Source organism: Gossypium arboreum, chromosome 13 (genome assembly GCF_025698485.1).
Source record: "Gossypium arboreum isolate Shixiya-1 chromosome 13, ASM2569848v2, whole genome shotgun sequence".
In the NCBI taxonomy this organism is placed as follows: domain Eukaryota; kingdom Viridiplantae; phylum Streptophyta; class Magnoliopsida; order Malvales; family Malvaceae; genus Gossypium; species Gossypium arboreum.
In genome coordinates, this window is record NC_069082.1 from 36,052,260 (window position 1) to 36,072,894 (window position 20,635).

Sequence of the window (20,635 nt, forward strand, 5' to 3'; positions counted from 1 at the left end):
AGTGTCGCTGTATCATCCACATATGGATCATACTGGAAATTCCCTAGGGAGACATCTGGCCAACTAATGTGAGTGTCGATGACATCTCTAGAATGCTGAAGAGGCCGGAATGTTGAGCTAAGCGAGTTATGTAAGGGCCAAGGAAGATGGGGCTCCTCTTATGGCGATCCATCTGGTCGAAAAAGGCGAGGGTGATAAAATATGCCAAGTCGAATACATGGCCAGTCGTCATGCTCCATAGGAAGTATGTGTGTATGGTGCTAACCACTCCGGTGCTCTCTATTCTCCTAGTCAAAGTATGGGCCAAGATGGCATGAATGTAACGTAGTTCCGGAGGGAGAGAAGTCGCCTTCGAGTGACTCGCGTCATATATAATCTGGCCACCTGTGAGATCTGTCCAACAGCATGAAGGGGAATGATAAATGTGTCGATGAAGCTAGAGGAAGTTCTCGGCAGACATGAACTCCTCCGTGTAGAGGCCCAAAGTAGCTCCAAATTTGGGTACACTCATATGTCTGACAAGTCCACCAAGTCTAAAAACGATAGTACCGGCCTCGTCATATGTGTTCATGATGTGCTGCAAGTGGAAACTAGTGTAGAACTCCAATGTCAGCTCTGAATATGTGGACTCGATGATTGCAAAGAATCGATCCCATGGCGCGGTATCGAGATGGAATCAAACAAGGTGAGCAAGTTAGACCTGCTCCAAAGTGGTCCAGTTAATACATTGGCTAACTACCAATGGTCGTACTCGTAGAAGCTGAAATAGGTCGTTCTGTGGGCTAAAGGAGAACCGGAGCAGTGGCTGATGAGCTTTGCTCCAGGCGCACGATGAGGTTGCGCCAGGACCCTTCTACTTTTTCGAAGTGGGGACTGCAGTCTTTTTACCTCGTGTGTTTGTCATGATAAGTCTGCAAGAAAGAAATCGATGAAATTAAGATAGCAATGAGCTCATAAAGAATCTAGAATCTCAAGAGGACTATTAATGACAATGCCTTGTAAAAGATTCGAAACAGAAAGTAATTGATACATGAGAATGTATATAATAAAACCATATTGCAAGAAATATTAACGTAACAGCAAGAACCTAAAATAATAAGCTATGTGATACTAAATATATTAAAACAAAAATGATAACCAAATTAGTTGTACTTAATTATGGTCTTCTAACTTAATGAGATAAAGATAAAATAAAAGAAAATAATAGGTAATAAATAAAAGAATAAAGAAATAATTAAATAAATCATAAAATAGACTAAAAATAAAGGTAAAAGAGAAAAGAGGGAACTATAGTGGTGCTGCTGGCGGTGGACGGAGCTGCTCAGGCCGGCGGTAGAGAGTAGGAGTGGGACACGGTCGGTGTAGAGGAAGGTACGGGCGTGGGGGCTAGGGCGTACGATGCACGATGGTTAAGAGAGAAATAGAGAGAAAAGATAAGGGAAGAAGAAAGAGAAAGAAGAAGGAAAGAAAGAATAAGAAAAAGAAATAAGGGAAAGGGAGGGGTAAGGGAGAAGAGAGGGTCAGGCGGCTGTGGGTGGTGGTCGGAGGAGGGGGGCTGAGGAGTTGCGGTGGCTTAGGGTGGGGAGAGTTGGGGATGAAGAAAAAATACAAATATTAGGGTTTAGGGGGTTTAAAAAGGCACACGGTCGTGTGAAGCCCGTGTTGAGCCACACGACCATGTCACGCGCCTGTGTGGCACGCGTACAGCCCATGTTTATCGTGAAAATTGAATAAGTAATCATCACATGGCCTGACGACACGCCCGTGTGTCCAGGCCGTGGGGTGCACACGGTCACAACATATGCCTGTGTGCTAGGTTCTTCACTTCTCCCACGCCCGTGTGGCACTTCACACGCCAGTGTGTCCGAACACATGGCCTTGTACCTTGCCCGTGTGGCTCCTGACTTAATTAAAATTTGAAATTTTTAACTCCAGTTTTCACATGGCCGTGTCGCACAGCCATGTGGATCGGGTTAATGACCGTGTGGCTCTATATTTGGGGATTTTGCACCCCTGTTTCCACACGGCCAAGGACACGTCCGTGTGTCCAGGCCGTGTGGGCCACTGTACCAGCACAAAAACATTAAAAATAGTAAAAATGAACTAGTTAGTGGTGTTAATGATCGGGTTGCCTCCCGAGAAGTGCTTATTTAGAGTCTAATCTCGACTTACCTCTCCGTTGCATGGTCATGGTGGTTCGAGGAGTTTACACTCCTCATTCCTGCTATCAATCTTATCAGGATAAGGTTTTAGACGAGTATTATTTACCTTAAAAGTGCCAAATTTGGAATGAGGTACCTCGACTGTACTGTATGGGAAAATGTTTAGTATCGTGAAAAGGATTGCTCCATTAGGTTCAGAAGTGGCAATACGAGGGTCTGTTGCATCTAATAGTACTTTGTCTCCAACCTTAAGTTATTTGATAAAACATTGAGTCCGTCATCACGTGGTTTTGGTTTATTGTGTGTTCTTAATTTCTGTGTCCTCCATTCATCTAGTTCCTCGATTTGTTGCCTTTGCTCTTCATAGATGGGTCCTTTGTTGTTACTTGAATATGGCTCATTTATGCTCTTCGAACGTGTTTCTTGCAAAGAAGGTTGCACCACATGATCAGTATTAGTAGCGTGATTTATACAACCACCCTCTAATCTCGACTAACATCAATAATAGTTCTAGCAATTGCTAAAAAGGGTTGTCCTAAAATCAAAGGCACGTCACTATCCTCTTCCATGTCTAGAACAACAAAATCAATTGGGAATATAAATTTATTGATTTTAACAAGTACATCTTCAATGATACCCTTAGGAAATGTGACACCCCTAATTTGACCCTAGTCGAAAAGTGGTTTCGGGACCACAAAATCGAGTCATAAAAATAATTAGCCGTCATATTTTATGACTATTATATGTGAATATGAATGTGTGAAAGTTTTAAGCTTTGATTTAGTAAATTGCATGTGAATTTAGTCAATAGGACTTATGTGCGACACTTTTGAAATGTGATAGGTCAAAATATAAGGATCTATTAGTGCATGAAATAAAAAGGGGGGACTTGCATGTCAATTTCCCCTAATTTGGTAGTGGTGGCCATGAGCATGAGAGGGACAAAATGTTATGGGGTGAAACATGTTGGAAACATGTTGTGTTAGTGTGTTAGGGAGAAAGAATAAAATAAAGGGTTAGTAATAAAGAAATGAAAAGGGAGGGTGATGAGAAAAAAAAAAAGGTTGTCTCATCCATGTTCCCCCCATTGCCGTGACTTGAGAAGCAAAAGAAAAGAAGAAATCGGTTCTTCTTAGCTGAAATGAAAAGAAGAAGAAAGGAATGAAGCTAGAAAGGAGAGGGCATTGCATGTAGTGGAAAACCATGGAATTTGTTTGCTTAGAAGTTAAAATTTTCAAGTAGAAGGGTAACTCTTCTAAACTCTCCCTTGCCCATAGCTTTTCGTTGACAAATTCTGGTTGCATTGTTGATTTGAGCTTGACGAATATGTGGGAGAAGAGAAGATTCTCTTTTCTAGTTGCAAATGTTGCATGTCTAGTAGATGAAGAGTTTCTCACTTGTGTTAAAAGAATCTAGTGAATGCTTGTGTTGTTATAATCTATTTTTGTAACTTTGGGGTTGATTGTATTTAGCTAACAAGGTAGGAGAAGGTGGTAGTAGACAAGGGAAAGAGCAAATTGAATAGGTGGAATTGGTGTTGGGAACCTTGGTGAGTTTTCCTTGAACTTTTATTTTCTTGTGTTTGATAATTGTTGAAACCGTTAAATTGCTGTCCGAATTTTACCTTGTTGGTATCGTTAATTGCTGCCTGTTCATGCTGTCTAAATGTTGTACTATTAATGCTGTCCGAATCAGCCTCCGAATGCGATATATTACAGCAATTAAGCCAAGTGTTGCGGGTCCTCTTAGGCTGCCCACAACGCAACCTTTCAATACTAATGTTACCATGAATTAACCTTCAATTGATGGTGTGGTGTATGATCTCATAACTCGGTTTGGTATTGAGATAAAGATTAAATGATATGTGATTGTTAAGTGAATAATATTAGTTAAGTACTTAAGCAAATCTATTGTTTTACTTAAGCTTAAGAGCAAAGAGGATCAAAGTCGGATAGGGGAAAAGAGAGTAAACGAATAGTCGTGGACATCTAATCGTCGACCACTCCCGAGGTAAGTTTTAAGTATTAAACGTTGAGTAAATTCAATCATATTAGGACATAATGAGTTGACTTAATAAGATATGATGTGGCCATGATATGTCTTAAACTCAAATGGTAAGTTCATAAGTGTTTGGACTTGGAAATTTAAGAGCAAAATGTAATAGTTTGCTTGGGACAGCAGCAGTAACATGATTTTAGAAAATCACTATAAATTGTTTGTGTGGAATTATAGGCTGAATAAAATATGTAATCAAAGCTTAGTTGGTCTAGTTTCCTATAAAAGAGACCGTGGAAGCAAAGAAATTTCCTATAAAGAGATATTTAAAGTTGTGTGGGACAGGTCAGAATGACACCGAAATCCCTGTTCTGTTTTGAGAAAATCACTATAATTTGTACAAAAATGGTTACAAGATAAAATTTATATGCTTAGACTCCTTAATGAGTCTAGTTTCAAATGAAATCAAATAGAACATACTTTGAATTCTGTACAATGAGAATTTTGATTCGTAGTGAAGACTGGTCAGGTTAGTCAAACAGTGAAACAGGGGAAACTTTAAGAAAAATCTGGTATTGATTGGCCAAACCAAAAATCTGAAAATTTTATAGATGGAAGATATACGAGTCTATATTCAGGGAAAATTAACGGCACTTCATTTGGAGTTTCGTAGCTCCATTTATGAATAATTTAATGACTGTTGCTCAGGAAAAACAGCTTGTGCTGAATTTGGGATTTTGTTGTAAACCTTAATAAAACCATTTGAGTTGCTTATAAGCCATTGCTGAAATTGATATACAAGTTAAATATATATATGTGTGGTAAAGCCAAATGGCTAGTGTGAAATATGTATGTGATATATGTGTGGTAAAGCCAAATGGCTAGTGTGAAATATGTATGTGATATATGTGTGGTAAAGCCAAATGGCTAGTGTGAAATATGTATGAGATATATGTGTGGTAAAGCCAAATGGCTAGTATGAAACATGTATGAGATGTATATATGTGATAAGGCCGAATGGCGATGTGATGAATGTCAAAGTGTATATAAGTGATAAGGCCGAATGGCCAATGCGATGAATATGAAAGTGTATAAATGTGATAAGTCCCGAGGGGCATTTGTGTCGAGACTATATCAGGGTTAAAACCCCGCAGCTTTATGCGAGAATATTATCCCGATTAATGTCCGTAGGCCGTTGTTTCGTACTAGATCCGAGCTTTAAAGACCTGACGGCTAAAGGCTAGGATTCAAGTAAGACTTTGATATTGAGTATCCGCATTAAGTTACCATCAAATAAGTATTATGTATTTAAGATGTTCAGGTACGTATTACTTACCCATCGGTGGGGTGATTTCGAGGTGAATTATCAGTATCAAATAGGTAGGTAAATGTGACTAATATTATAACTCCAAATATGAGAATGATCTAATTGGTAATGGTATGTTGTATAGTAAAGTATGCGATGAAATATTCTTATGTATTAGTGCATATTCTGCCCAAAAGCCTATGATTTGAGTATGGGTTGGGTTGAGCTAGATGTGCCAGTACAAGGTAAGGATTATGATTTGTAAGCTTACGTATATGTGATAAGGAATATGTTTGGTTCTTTATGTGCCTATGGTAATTTAGTACTTGTCATGTTGAAATACTTAAAAGCATGGATGTGATTATGAACAAGTGGAAAGGATTATTGAAGTTGAAAATCGATGAAGAATGTGCTTGGGAAATATTTGACCATCTAGGTCATTATTATTCGAAAGTATTTATGTGGCAGCCAAGTGTTGCGTTTAATGATATTATAGATCGAGATGAAGCCTGGATTAACTTCATCGAGCAGTTGATATGAATGACCAATGATAGTGATTGAGAACACTTTGTTTTGCTTAAAACTTACTAAGCATTAAATGCTTACTCCGTTTTCTCTGTTTCTCTGTTTTATAGATTTTGCTCGTTAGCTATCGGATTCGGGATCATTGAAGTCGAAGTCATCCACACTATCAAAGCCCCCATTTTGGTACAATTTTGGTTGAACTTTGAAATGGCATGTATTGGACTACCCTTTTGTTGTAGGTTATGTACCTTCGGTTTTGTGTAAATTCGGATAGCCATGCGAAAATGGCTTATATATCGTTTCTAGCATAGTACTATAATCGTTTGTATGTTGATCATTATGAGGTATGGAATTGTTTTGAAACGATTAGCCATTGGAATGGTTAATCATGATCACACCTTGGGCTATGTATGCAAAAGGGGCCAATTGAATCATGGAAACCATGAAATAGGTCAAGCCTACCTTAAAGGCAGATGCTGACAGCAGCAGTGATGTGAATGTGAAAAATCACTAAAAATAGTCGGAATGGTATTAAATAGTGAATAAATTATGTAAATGAACCTTGATGAATCTACTTTCATATAGAAGAAACGAAACGGTCATATGAGGTATATATTAAGAGATATTAAAGTTCTCGTGAAACAGGGCCAGAACGGTTTCTGGATCCCCTGTTCCGACTTTGGAAATTCATTGTAAATTAACCGGAGATAATTAGGAGTCATGCCATATATGTATAGATTCCTCTTTGAGTGTAGTTTCTATAGAAACAAACGGCATCAGTATTGAATCCTTGTACAGGGAGATATCCAATTCGTAATGCACGAAGGTCAGTGCAGTCGGTCCCTGCAACAGGGGAGACTTTAACTAATAAACTGTACTAATTGGCCCGACCAAAAATTCTAGAAAAAAATATGTTGATGGACTTATGAGTCTAGTTTCAGGGAAAAATTACAAAACTGATTTTCGAGCTTTAAAACTCAAGATATGATTTTTAGAGCGACAGTGACGCAGTAACCAGCTAGTCTGGAAAATTTTTTTTATGGACTGTGAAAACAATTAAGCTAAGTCTGTGTGTACCTTGTGTTCGACTCCGGTAACGGACTCGGGTACGGGGTGTTACAATTTTATTGGTATCAGAGCCAGGTTTAGTCGATTCTAGGACTACCGTAATACGTTTGGGTCTAGCTATACATGCCATTATGTGATTATTTGATAGTGTGGTGATTTCTGACAATTGAAAATGTGTTTATTTATTGTAATGAATTCGATCCCGATCATGTAGTGAGATGGTATTGAGAGGACTGAGACATGCTTATGATGTGTCAATATTAAGAAGGGTATAACATAAAACGCGTTTTGAGTAAGTGAATTTGGTATTTAATTTAAAATGCCATGATATACATGTATGATAGATGAATGATGTCCCATTGTCCTTATCATAATAAGGTTATTAGAGAAATGAACAAAGGAAGAGATTGGGGATATATGCTTTTGTGTGATTACTTATTGAGCTGAAAGTTTAGTAAAAGAAGCATACATGTATTAGATTTGAATGATATTTACGACTTAAAGTCAAGAATCATGTTATATGTTTACATGTGAATGAATTGATTAAATTATAAATGTGATTTGTGCCATGTGAAACATGATAACATGTGAATAAATATGTATGAGACTCGGTGATGTGAATCCGAGTTTAAAGACCACTGACTGTATGAAGAGATTATGTCGGGTAAAGACCCGATGGCTAGGTACAGAGATTATGTCCGGATTAAAATTACTGGCTTTGTGTGGAGATTTCATCCGAGCTAAAGGTCTCGACGATGATCGGGCTAAGTCCCAAGAGCATTCGTGCTAGTGATATATCCGGCTAAGTCCCAAGAGCATTCGTGCTAGTGATATATCCGGCTAAGTTCGAAGAGCATTCGTGCTAGTGATATATCCGGCTAAGTTCAAGAGCATTCTCGCTAGTGACGATCCGGACTAAGTTCAAGAGCATTCGTGCTAGTGATGTATCCGGACTAAGTTCAAGAGCATTCGTGCTAGTGATGTATCCGGCTAGGTCCCAAAAAGCAATCATCTTTGGTGGCGTGTATTCGGCCTCCGTGCCTAGTAGGCTTCGTGCTTGGTAAATTGAGCAAAGTTTAAGTGTTCATTATTATACGAATTCAAATTTATATGAGACGATATGTTTAAAAGTGTACATACGTGATGTTTATAGACTTGGGTAAGTCATTTCAATGTGTAATAACGAATGAATAAGAGCACTAAGTGTGTGAAGTGGAATTCATGTAAGACCTCGTCTGGGACGAAGGCATTGATTTGAGATAATGTGTAAGACCATGCCTGGGACATGGCATCGGCTCGATATGTGAGAATATGTAAGACCATATCTAGGATATGGCATTGTAAGAGCCATATGTGCTTGAATTAGTTGAGCCCTTACAAGTAAGTATTCGCTCAGTTGATAAACGAGCTACCGGCCTTTGGCTAAGTTGATCTTTTGTGTATGAACATAAGGGTTGGTAATGTGAAGTAAGTTCTTGAGTAAATAGAGCTTAAATTATGATTTGATTAGATCATGTTTTAAGCAAATCAAATCATGCTCTTGGTGTGTGGCTATTGAGCGAAATTGTAAATATGATAAGTGTCTTGTGTTTGAGCTTTGGTAATGAGAATGTAATAAGAATGTGTATTGATTTGTTGATATATGTGCTTGGTTATTGAATGGTATCCGGCTAAGTCCCGAAGGCTTTTGTGCGAGTTACTAAATCCGGGCTAATTTCGAAGAGCAATTGTGCGAATCACTATAACCGGATATGTCCCAAGACAATCGAGCGAGTCGCTATATCCGGTTAAATCCAAGGTACGTGATTGAAAATGAGCAATCTTGCTGTAAAATTTCAGTTAATACGCTTGCAAAAATTCTAGCAATGAGGTATGTTAGTATGTCTTGAATGAATTAAATGTTGGTGTGTGGAAGTTGAATTTTCTGTTGGAAATAAGTTAAGTTGAATATTGAGATACGATGGAGTTATAAAGGATATTTATTGGGATGTTTGAGTATATTTATACTTTCGGTTGAGTTCTGACTTATACATGAATGAAAATGTGGGTTACAAATATGTGGGTTGATGATGTGAATTATACATGTTAATATGTGCTTAATATGTGTTTGAAATGCATTTGTGAATTAAATTAAGTGATTATTGCTTATGAAATCAAGAAAATGAGATATATGTGCATACTTGTAGAAATGCTCATATGAATATAATTCAATAAGAGGACGTTATCCTAAACTATGCATCGGTAGAAATTTTGGGGACGAAAATCCTAAAGGGAGGGAGAGTTGTGACACCCTTAATTTGACCCTAGTCGAAAAGTGGTTTCGGGACCACAAAATCGAGTCATAAAAATAATTAGCCGTCATATCTTATGACTATTATATGTGAATCTGAATGTGTGAAAGTTTTAAGCTTTGATTTAGTAAATTGCATGTGAATTTAGTCAATAGGACTTATGTGCGACACTTTTGAAATATGATAGGTCAAAATATAAGGATCTATTAGTGCATGAAATAAAAGGGGGACTTGCATGTCAATTTCCCCCTAATTTGGTAGTGGTGGCCATGAGCATGAGAGGGACAAAATGTTATGGGGTGAAACATGTTGGAAACATGTTGTGTTAGTGTGTTAGGGAGAAAGAATAAAATAAAGGGGTTAGTAATAAAGAAATGAAAAGGGAGGGTGATGAGAAAAAAAAAAGGTTGTCTCATCCATGTTCCCCCATTGCCGTGACTTGAGAAGCAAAAGAAAAGAAGAAATCGGTTCTTCTTAGCTGAAATGAAAAGAAGAAGGAAGGAATGAAGCTAGAAAGGAGAGGGCACTGCATGTAGTGGAAAACCATGGAATTTGTTTGCTTAGAAGTTAAAATTTTCAAGTAGAAGGGTAACTCTTCTAAACTCTCCCTTGCCCATAGCTTTTCGTTGACAAATTCTGGTTGCATTGTTGATTTGAGCTTGACGAATATGTGGGAGAAGAGAAGATTCTCTTTTCTAGTTGCAAATGTTGCATGTCTAGTAGATGAAGAGTTTCTCACTTGTGTTAAAAGAATCTAGTGAATGCTTGTGTTGTTATAATCTATTTTTGTAACTTTGGGGTTGATTGTATTTAGCTAACAAGGTAGGAGAAGGTGGTAGTAGACAAGGGAAAGAGCAAATTGAATAGGTGGAATTGGTGTTGGGAACCTTGGTGAGTTTTCCTTGAACTTTTATTTTCTTGTGTTTGATAATTGTTGAAACCGTTAAATTGCTGTCCGAATTTTACCTTGTTGGTATCGTTAATTGCTGCCCTGTTCATGCTGTCTAAATGTTGTACTATTAATGCTGTCCGAATCAGCCTCCGAATGCGATATATTACAGCAATTAAGCCAAGTGTTGCGGGTCCTCTTAGGCTGCCCACAACGCAACCTTTCAATACTAATGTTACCATGAATTAACCTTCAATTGATGGTGTGGTGTATGATCTCATAACTCGGTTTGGTATTGAGATAAAGATTAAATGATATGTGATTGTTAAGTGAATAATATTAGTTAAGTACTTAAGCAAATCTATTGTTTTACTTAAGCTTAAGAGCAAAGAGGATCAAAGTCGGATAGGGAAAAGAGAGTAAGCGAATAGTCGTGGACATCTAATCGTCGACCACCCCGAGGTAAGTTTTAAGTATTAAACGTTGAGTAAATTCAATCATATTAGGACATAATGAGTTGATTTAATAAGATATGATGTGGCCATGATATGTCTTAAACTCAAATGGTAAGTTCATAAGTGTTTGGACTTGGAAATTTAAGAGCAAAATGTAATAGTTTGCTTGGGACAGCAGAAGTAACGTGATTTTAGAAAATCACTATAAATTGTTTGTGTGGAATTATAGGCTGAATAAAATATGTAATCAAAGCTTAGTTGGTCTAGTTTCCTATAAAAGAGACCGTGGAAGCAAAGAAATTTCCTATAAAGAGATATTTAAAGTTGTGTGGGACAGGGTCAGAATGACACCTAAATCCCCTGTTCTGTTTTGAGAAAATCACTATAATTTGTACAAAAATGGTTACAAGATAAAATTTATATGCTTAGACTCCTTAATGAGTCTAGTTTCAAATGAAATCAAATAGAACATACTTTGAATTCTGTACAATGAGAATTTTGATTCGTAGTGAAGACGTGTCAGGTTAGTCAAACAGTGAAACAGGGGAAACTTTGAGAAAAATCTGGTATTGATTGGCCAAACCAAAAATTCTGAAAAATTTATAGATGGAAGATATAGGAGATTATATTCAGGGAAAATTAACGGCACTTCATTTGGAGTTTCGTAGCTCCATTTATGAATAATTTAATGACTGTTGCTCAGGAAAAACAGCTTGTGCTGAATTTGGGATTTTGTTGTAAACCTTAATAAAACCATTTGAGTTGCTTATAAGCCATTGCTGAAATTGATATACAAGTTAAATATATATATGTGTGGTAAAGCCAAATGGCTAGTGTGAAATATGTATGTGATATATGTGTGGTAAAGCCAAATGGCTAGTGTGAAATATGTATGTGATATATGTGTGGTAAAGCCAAATGGCTAGTGTGAAATATGTATGTGATATATGTGTGGTAAAGCCAAATGGCTAGTGTGAAATATGTATGAGATATATATGTGGTAAAGCCAAATGGCTAGTATGAAACATGTATGAGATGTATATATGTGATAAGGCCGAATGGCCGATGTGATGAATGTCAAAGTGTATATAAGTGATAAGGCCGAATGGCCAATGCGATGAATATGAAAGTGTATAAATGTGATAAGTCCCGAGGGGCATTTGTGTCAGTACTATATCCGGGTTAAAATCCATGAGCTTTATGCGAGAATATTATCTGATTAATGTCCGTAGAAGCTTCGTGCTCGTACTAGATCCGAGCTTTAAAGACCCGACGGCTAAAGGCTAGGATTCAAGTAAGACTTTGATATTGAGTATTTGCATTAAGTTACCATCAAATAAGTATTATGTATTTAAGATGTTCAGGTACGTATTACTTACCCATCGGTGGGGTGATTTCAAGGTGAATTATCAGTATCAAAGAGGTAGGTAAATGTGACTAATATTATAACTCCAAATATGAGAATGATCTAATTGGTAATGGTATGTTGTATAGTAAAGTATGCGATGAAATATTCTTATGTATTAGTGCATATTCTGCCCAAAAGCCTATGATTTGAGTATGGGTTGGGTTGAGCTAGATGTGCCAGTACAAGGTAAGGATTATGATTTGTAAGCTTACGTATATGTGATAAGGAATATGTTTGGTTCTTTATGTGCCTATGGTAATTTAGTACTTGTCATGTTGAAATACTTAAAAGCATGGATGTGATTATGAACAAGTGGAAAGGATTATTGAAGTTGAAAATCGATGAAGAATGTGCTTGGGAAATATTTGACCATCTAGGTCATTATTATTGAAAGTATTTATGTGGCAGCCAAGTGTTGCGTTTAATGATATTATAGATCGAGATGAAGCCCTGGATTAACTTCATCGAACAGTTGATATGAATGACTAATGATAGTGATTGAGAACACTTTGTTTTGCTTAAAACTTACTAAGCATTAAATGCTTACTCCGTTTTCTCTGTTTCTCTGTTTTATAGATTTTGCTCGTTAGCTATCGGATTCGGGATCATTGAAGTCGAAGTCATCCACACTATCAAAGCCCCCATTTTGGTACAATTTTGGTTGAACTTTGAAATGGCATGTATAGGACTACCCTTTTGTTGTAGGTTATGTACCTTTCGGTTTTGTGTAAATTCGGATAGCCATGCGAAAATGGCTTATATACGTTTCTAGCATAGTACTATAATCGTTTGTATGTTGATCATTATGAGGTATGGAATTGTTTTGAAACGATTAGCCATTGGAATGGTTAATCATGATCACACCTTGTGCTATGTATGCAAAAGGGGCCAATTGAATCATGGAAACCATGAAATAGGTCAAGCCTACCTTAAAGGCAGATGCTGACAGCAGCAGTGATGTGGATGTGAAAAATCACTAAAAATAGTAGGAATGGTATTAAATAGTGAATAAATTATGTAAATGAACCTTTATGAATCTACTTTCATATAGAAGAAACGAAACGGTCATATGAGTTATATATTAAGAGATATTAAAGTTCTCGTGAAACAGGGCCAGAACAGTTTCTGGATCCCCTGTTCCGACTTTGGAAATTCATTGTAAATTAACCAGAGATAATTAGGAGTCATGCCATATATGTATAGATTCCTCTCTGAGTTTAGTTTCTATAGAAACAAACGGCATCAGTATTGAAGCCCTGTACAGGGAGATATCCAATTCGTAATGCACGAAGGTCAGTGCAGTCGGTCCCTGCAACAAGGGAGACTTTAACTAATAAACTGTACTAATTGGCCTGACCAAAAATTCTAGAAAAAAATATGTTGATGTACTTATGAGTCTAGTTTCAGGAAAAAATTACGAAACTGATTTTCGAGCTTTAAAACTCAAGATATGAATTTTAAAGCGACATTGACGCAGTAACCAGCTAGTCTGGAAAATTTTTTTTATGGACTGTGAAAACAATTAAGCTAAGTCTGTGTGTACCTTGTGTTCGACTCCAGTAACGGACTCGGGTACGGGGTGTTACAGGAAATCTATTGGTTTTATCTGCTAACTGAATGCTCATCCTAGTTTGTTTAGGTTTCCCAAGACCTAGTTGTTTAAATATTTTATAGGGCATGACATTAATGCTCGCCCCTAAATCATCCAATGCATTATTAACATCTAAACTACCAATTAAATAAGGAATCGTAAAACTACCTAGATCTTTCAATTTGTTGGGTAGCTTATTCTGTAGAATGGCTGAGCAAACTGCGCTTCACTCCACATACGACGTATCATCCAACTTCTACTTTTTTGCTAAAAGCTCATTTAAAAATTTAACTGCATTTGGCATCTGTGAAAGAGCCTCAATAAACGGTAAGTTAATATGTAATTTCTTTAATAATTTAAAGAATTTACCAAATTGTTCGTCTGTGTGGTCTTTCCTTGTAGCATTGGGATATGGTACACGAGGTTTATATTTTTTACTTATCGATTTTTGCTCACTGTGGTCCACCTTATCTTTACCTTTACTTACCACAAATCCGTGTTTTGGTTCGAGTTCAGGTTCAACTAACCCTTCTTCATCTCGAACAATAATTGCATTAAACTGCTCCCTTGGGTTATTTTCAATATTACTCGGGAAGCTACCTTGTGGTCATTCGGAAATCATCTTTGCCAACTGGCCTATTTAAGTCTCGATCCCTTAATTGATGCTTGCTAATTTTTAAGAGTTGTCTCAGTGTTTTGGAAACATGTTTTAGATACCGCTATGAATTTTGTAAGCATCTGCTCAAGGTTCGATTTCTTTTCCTGTTGGTAAGGTGGTTGTTGAAAACCCGGAGGATGTTGTGGCCTTTGATTTCCTTGACCACCTAACGAGAAAGTGGGATGGTTCCTCCAACCTGTACTATAAGTGTTACTATACGGGTTATTTTAAGGTCTAGAGTTATTATCCATATAGTGGACTTGTTCCTCATCAGTGCCAGGGTTGAAGGGTGGATAATCTAGGTTGTGCATTCCTCCATTTGAATCACACCTCATCACTAGATGTACCTGAGTAGAACCATATAAACCATCAATCTTTTTATTTAAAAGTTCTACCTGGTTTGATAGCATAGTGACCGCGTCGAGGTTGAAAACACCAGCTGCTTTTGTCAGCTTTGTTCTCATGACTTGTCACTGATAGTTATTTAGTGACATCTATTCAATAAATTCATAAGCCTTTTCAGGTGTTTTGTTGTTTAAAGTTCAATAGGCGGCTGCGTCGATAAGTTACCTTGTTGATGGGTTCACACCGTTGTAAAAAGTCTGAACCAGTAACCGTAAAGGTAACCCATGGTGAGGGCACCTTCTTAATAGGTCCTTGTATCTCTCTCATGCATCATAAAGAGTTTCTAGATCCACTTGCACAAAAGAAGAGATATCATTCCTCAATTTAACCGTTTTAGCTGGTGGAAAATATTAAAGTAAAAAATTTTCGGTCATTTGTTCCTAAGTAGTGATTGCCCTCGTGGTAAGGAGTTCAACTACTGTTTAGCCTTATTCCTTAATGAAATGGGGAATAACTAAAGGCGAATGGCATCATCAGTAACACCATTGATTTTAAATGTGTCGCAGAGTTCTAGAAAATTCGCTAAATGAGTGTTTGGATCCTCATCCTGCAAACCATCAAACTGAACAAACTGTTGTATCATTTGAATCGTGTTAGGTTTTAGTTCAAAATTATTTGTAGCAACAGCAAATCTAACTATACTCGATTCAGTTCCTGTTAAATTAGGTTTAGCATAATCATACATAGTACGAAGAGCAAGATTCTAATTTACTGGATCAACAGCAATCGCAGGAGGTAGCAGATTTTCCTAATTTTCATCCATCTCCTCGGTTGTGGTCTGAATATCGTCCTCTCACTCTTCCTCTATGTAGCTTAGGCTTCGCCTTATTTCTCTTCAGTTCCTGCGAGCTGTGCTTTCAACCTCATTATCAAAAAGTAATGGTCCCGACAGGTTTCTTCTAGTCATAAACTATAAAAACCTGTCAGAAGAAAATAAAAGAAAAGTTAGTAAACAAAATTAAATAGAATTAAAAAAAAATAATGGCTAAAGTAATAAAAATTAAGCGTTCCTAATATCCTAGTCCCTGACAACGGCGCCAAAAACTTGATGGTCATGAAACTAACTAAAAATTTGACAAAAGGTAAGCGCACCTATCTAACAGTAGTATAGTTATGGTGAGATCGGAAATATCGTATCCACGAGGACTAAAAGTACTAGTAATTACTATCTTTTTATTATCTAGCCTAAGGATTAAAGTGTGTTTTTAAACAAAAACTATTTATCTAATTAACTAAGATTACGACAAAGATGAAGTTTGGAAAATACTTTAGGAAAAACCGATGAAGAAGACAATACCCAAGGAAGAATCCACCTAGGCTTCACTTCTTACTTCTGAATTAGACAATTTATTCACTTAACTTAATCCGTAGAAATCCCTAATTCATGTTAATATCTCTCTCGAGAATAAAAACAACTAACTTTAAGTTGATTAATTGAAATCTCTTTCTAATTAAAACCCCTTATGTCGCATTAACTCGATCTATGGATTCCCTTATTAGATTTGACTCTAATCAGACAGATTTATGTCGTCCTATCTCTAGGATTGCATTCAACTCCATTTAATTATGGGTGATCTACTCTTAACCAGGGACTTTTGCTCTACTGAATAAGCACATCAAAACCTGAATTCATACCCTAGAATATTAAAACAAGAATTTAGAACTCACAATTAAGAATAAGAAAAAATCTATATCATATAATTCAAATAGTAATAAGATTTGTTATAGGGTTCATCTCCCTTAGGTATTTAGGGAGTTTAGTTCATAATAGTAATGTAGATCCTGATGTAGATCCCGGCTCCGAGGTGATTCCGATGGCTATTCTTGAGTATTTTTCTGCCTCCAACTCTGTGTGTCCCCTCTAATCCTCTTCTAGGGTGTTTATATAGGCTCTAAAATGTTTTAAAACCCTCAAAAGTGCCCTTTTCCGAATAGAACTAGGCTTGGGCTTGGCAGAGACACAGCTGTGTGCCTTGCCCGTGTAAAGGTGCTCAGGTCGTATGCATTACTGAATTGGTTCTTAGTCGACACGGCCATGACACATGGGCGTGTGGTCTACCCGTGTGTCACACACGAGTGTGTGGATCACTCATGTGGAAGTGCCTAGGCCGTGTGAAACACTGCTTTAAGCCCAATTTGTCAGTTTCTGTCCCGTTTCTTGCTTTTTTTGCTATTCTCCTGAGTATAAAACATGAAATTAAAGGATTAGGAGCATTGAATTCACTAAAACCAAGGAAAAATCATTCATAAATATGCCAAGCATGGGGTAAAAATATGTATATATTCTGGTTTATCACTCATGCTTAAAAGAAAAAGATGAAGGAAGAGCGAAGAAAAGTTTGCTCAGTCTCCAAAAACGAAAAATGTATGAGCTTGAGTTAAAAATAAGTTTGGGGGTGTTCCAAAGGTTCACTTAAAGAAAATGGCTATAAATCCAAGACAAAGTTAAAGGTTAAGATTTTGAAACTGAAATGTCTGATCTCTTAAAATCTCTACCTTTAACCCCATTACAACCTTATAAAAGGCCTATTGATTTGATGATTGTGTCATCTACATTAGTGGAGAGGAAGTACTAAGTTCAACATATGAATATCATAAATAAGCCTTATGATTGTTTGCTTGATTAATAAGAAATTATGTTGAATGAAGAATGTTATCTATGGCTGTGACATACATAGAAACTATGATTCATGTTGGCATATTTAGAAACTTAGTATAAAATTCTATAAATGTTTGCATATGAAGTATTTGTTAATAAAGAATACCTATGAACATGAAGTTATTAATGCATAATTATGGGGCAAAGATTGATGTTGTATACATAGTTAGAAATCTTGCCTTAGCAAGACCTTTTTGTTGTGGACAAACATTACTCGGGACGAGCAATGATTTAAGTTTGGGGGTGTGAAAACTGAAAAATATATAGAATTTTTCCTATGTGATTTACCACCTTTTTACTTAAATTTGTTGTTAAAACTAAGTAATTGTTTAATAAATTAATGAAATATATGAAAATATGAAATTAGGATATAGAAATTATTAAAATGTGATTTTATGTAGTTTTCATGCATAAAATGCCTTATTTTATACTTATTTGGACATATTATATTTTTAAGACATAAAATGGGCTATGCATGATTAAATTAAATAATAAAATATAAAATTATATTTAATAAATCATTTTAAATATTTCTTTAATAATTTGGGTTGTAATTAATTATTTATATTAGATAATTTTTATTCCTTGGTCCTTTAACTTATTGATTTATTTTGGACAGTTCTGATAGCTTTGTTGGATTACAAAAACCGTCCAAATTGAAGACCAAGTCAACCCAAATTTGGCTACACATGTTTGTCCACTTAAACCACGTTTTGGTTTAATTACACAAGGTCCTTGCATTTTAAAGAAATTAGAGATTTGCCCAAGATTTACATTGTACCGAGTCTCAGTCCTGAGTTATTATGGCATTTAAATTGCTTGAAAGCTAAGCAAAAATCAGCTCAAATTCCACTAATTGTGGCTCGTCACTCATGGAAAAAGTGTGAAGAGACTAAACCCAACTATTTTTAGCAAACTAACCGCTTTCTCTTCAACTATAAATAAGACCCCTTCATTCCCTTATTCATCATCCCTCATCCCTCAGCCCTCATCATTCTCTCTTTTCTCTCAATTCTCTTTAGCATTTTCCATTTCCCATGCCTAGCATCATCTCTTCTTAGAGATTTTAGCAATTAAGCCTTTTAAAAAGCCCTTGGTTGGCCACCTTGGAGAGCTATCAGCAAAGGAGCAAAGTGAAAGAGCGAAGGAGCTTCGTCAGTTAGAGTCTTGAGTGACAGCGACTTTGATTTGGGTTTAATCTTTCTTTTCTTTAATTTAATCTGAAAATGTTTGCTATGTGTTCTTTGTTCTTTTTTACAACAATGTTAGCTTAATTTTACTTAAGCTAGGATGATTGCTTTGATTAAATAATTTTTATTTGATTCATGCGTATAATGTTTGTGCCTCAATCAATCATGTTTTGAATTAAAATCAAGTCTGTATTTCATTCAAACGTGATTGAAATGCACCTGAATTAGCTAAGCAATCCTAACCAGGCGATGGATGGTGGACACATAATTGAAATGTGCATGCTTAATTTAGATTCTAACCAAATTAAATTGCAGGTTGCATAACAACTCTAACCAAGCTCTGTTATCTGCATAGTTTTTAGATTTGTGTGATTAAACTATTTCAAACCTAACATGTCCCTATTACCTCACACAAATGCTAAGAAACCCTTAGTAAATAAGGATCAATAAAGTGCGTATTTAGTAAGTAAAGGATTTCGAAAGGACTTAAAGTTGTTTCCAAACTCATGAAAGATCGAGTTGCTATGGAATATTTTTTTGAATGTTATTAAGCATGTTGATAATAAATTGAGTTTAATTAAAGTAATTGTCCTAGTTTATTTATGTTATAATTGTTGCAAATTGTGTTTAATTTTGGTAAAATCTATTCCATTCATATAGTTTGCATACTTAGGGTAATTTACATTAGGGATCATTGCATTTAACTTAATATATTTAATTTTAATCATCACTTCTTAACCATATTGTGTTTTTATTTACCAAATTGTTAAGGGTAATTTTACAATCGAGTGATTTAACTCAAATACAATCCCTGTGGAGACAATAACTTGATACTTACTTATTACTTGATAACGACTGTGTACATTTGCACAAACCTACGCGTTACAATATCATCGAGTATCTAAATTACTCGCTCAGACTGACTGTCTATCTAAGGATGAAATGTAGTGCTAAAATGCAATCATGTACCTAAAGCTTCCTGTAACTTTCTCCAGAATCATGATGTAAACCGCAGATATCTATCAAAAATGATGGAAACTAGCATCCCGAGCAATCTGACAATCTCATAAACGTACAATTTTGCTAATCTCTCAAGGGAGAAATCTATACGTACTGGAATAAAATGTACTGACTTTGTTAAAAACGATAACCCAACCTTATCTTTCTTTCTCGGAGATAGAGGTAAACCTGATACAAAGTCCATAGTAACAGATCTCATTTCCACTTCGGTATCATCGCTAGCGGTAATAATCCAGAGGATACTTGATGTTGAGCTTTAACATGTTGACATGCTAAACATCTCGATACAAAGTTAGAAATCTCATGTTTCATTTACGGCCACCAGTACATTTGTTCAAATCATTATACATTTAATTACTTCCCGGATGAACTGATAAGCTACCATTATGAGCTTCATGCAAGATTCTCTGAATGAGCTTTAGATTCTTCGGTACACAAATTCTACCTCTAAACAATAAGCAATCATTGTGTCCTATCCGAAATTCTGAATTGGAAGTTGACTCACATTGTAGCTGTTTAGCTAGCAACTCAACATCATATTTCTGAGCTTCGCAGATCTGTTGTAAAAATATCGGTCTTGCTTTTAACTCAGCTAAGATCGAACCACAATCAAATAATGTCAATTGCATATTTATCGCTCGCAGAGCAAATAAAGACTTTCTACTCATAGCATAAGCAACTACATTCACTTTTCTCGGATGATAATCAATGATCAACTCATAATCTTTTAACAGTTTGATCCATCTATGTTGTCTCAAATTTAATTCCTTCTGTGACATTAGATGCTTTAAACTCTTTTGATCAGTAAATATGGGACATTTTTTGCTGAAAAACTAGTGTCGCCAAATTTTCGACTCGAATACAATAGCTGCCAACTCTAAATCGTGTGTCAGATAATTCTTTTCATGCGGCTTTAACTTTCTAGAAGCATAAGCTATCACTTTGCCTTCTTGCATCAAAACACATCCTAAACCATTTAAAGATGAGTCGTTGAAAATCACAAACTGTTTACC

The 20,635-nt window shown here is 36.2% G+C and overlaps 1 non-coding gene across 1 annotated transcript; it reads left to right on the plus strand.

Moving 5' to 3' along the window:
• Positions 1-14,972: 14,972 nt before the first annotated feature.
• LOC128287395 (small nucleolar RNA R71) lies at positions 14,973-15,079 on the plus strand. The gene has a single exon (XR_008278095.1). It is a non-coding gene; the product is annotated as a small nucleolar RNA R71 (small nucleolar RNA).
• Positions 15,080-20,635: the final 5,556 nt, after the last annotated feature.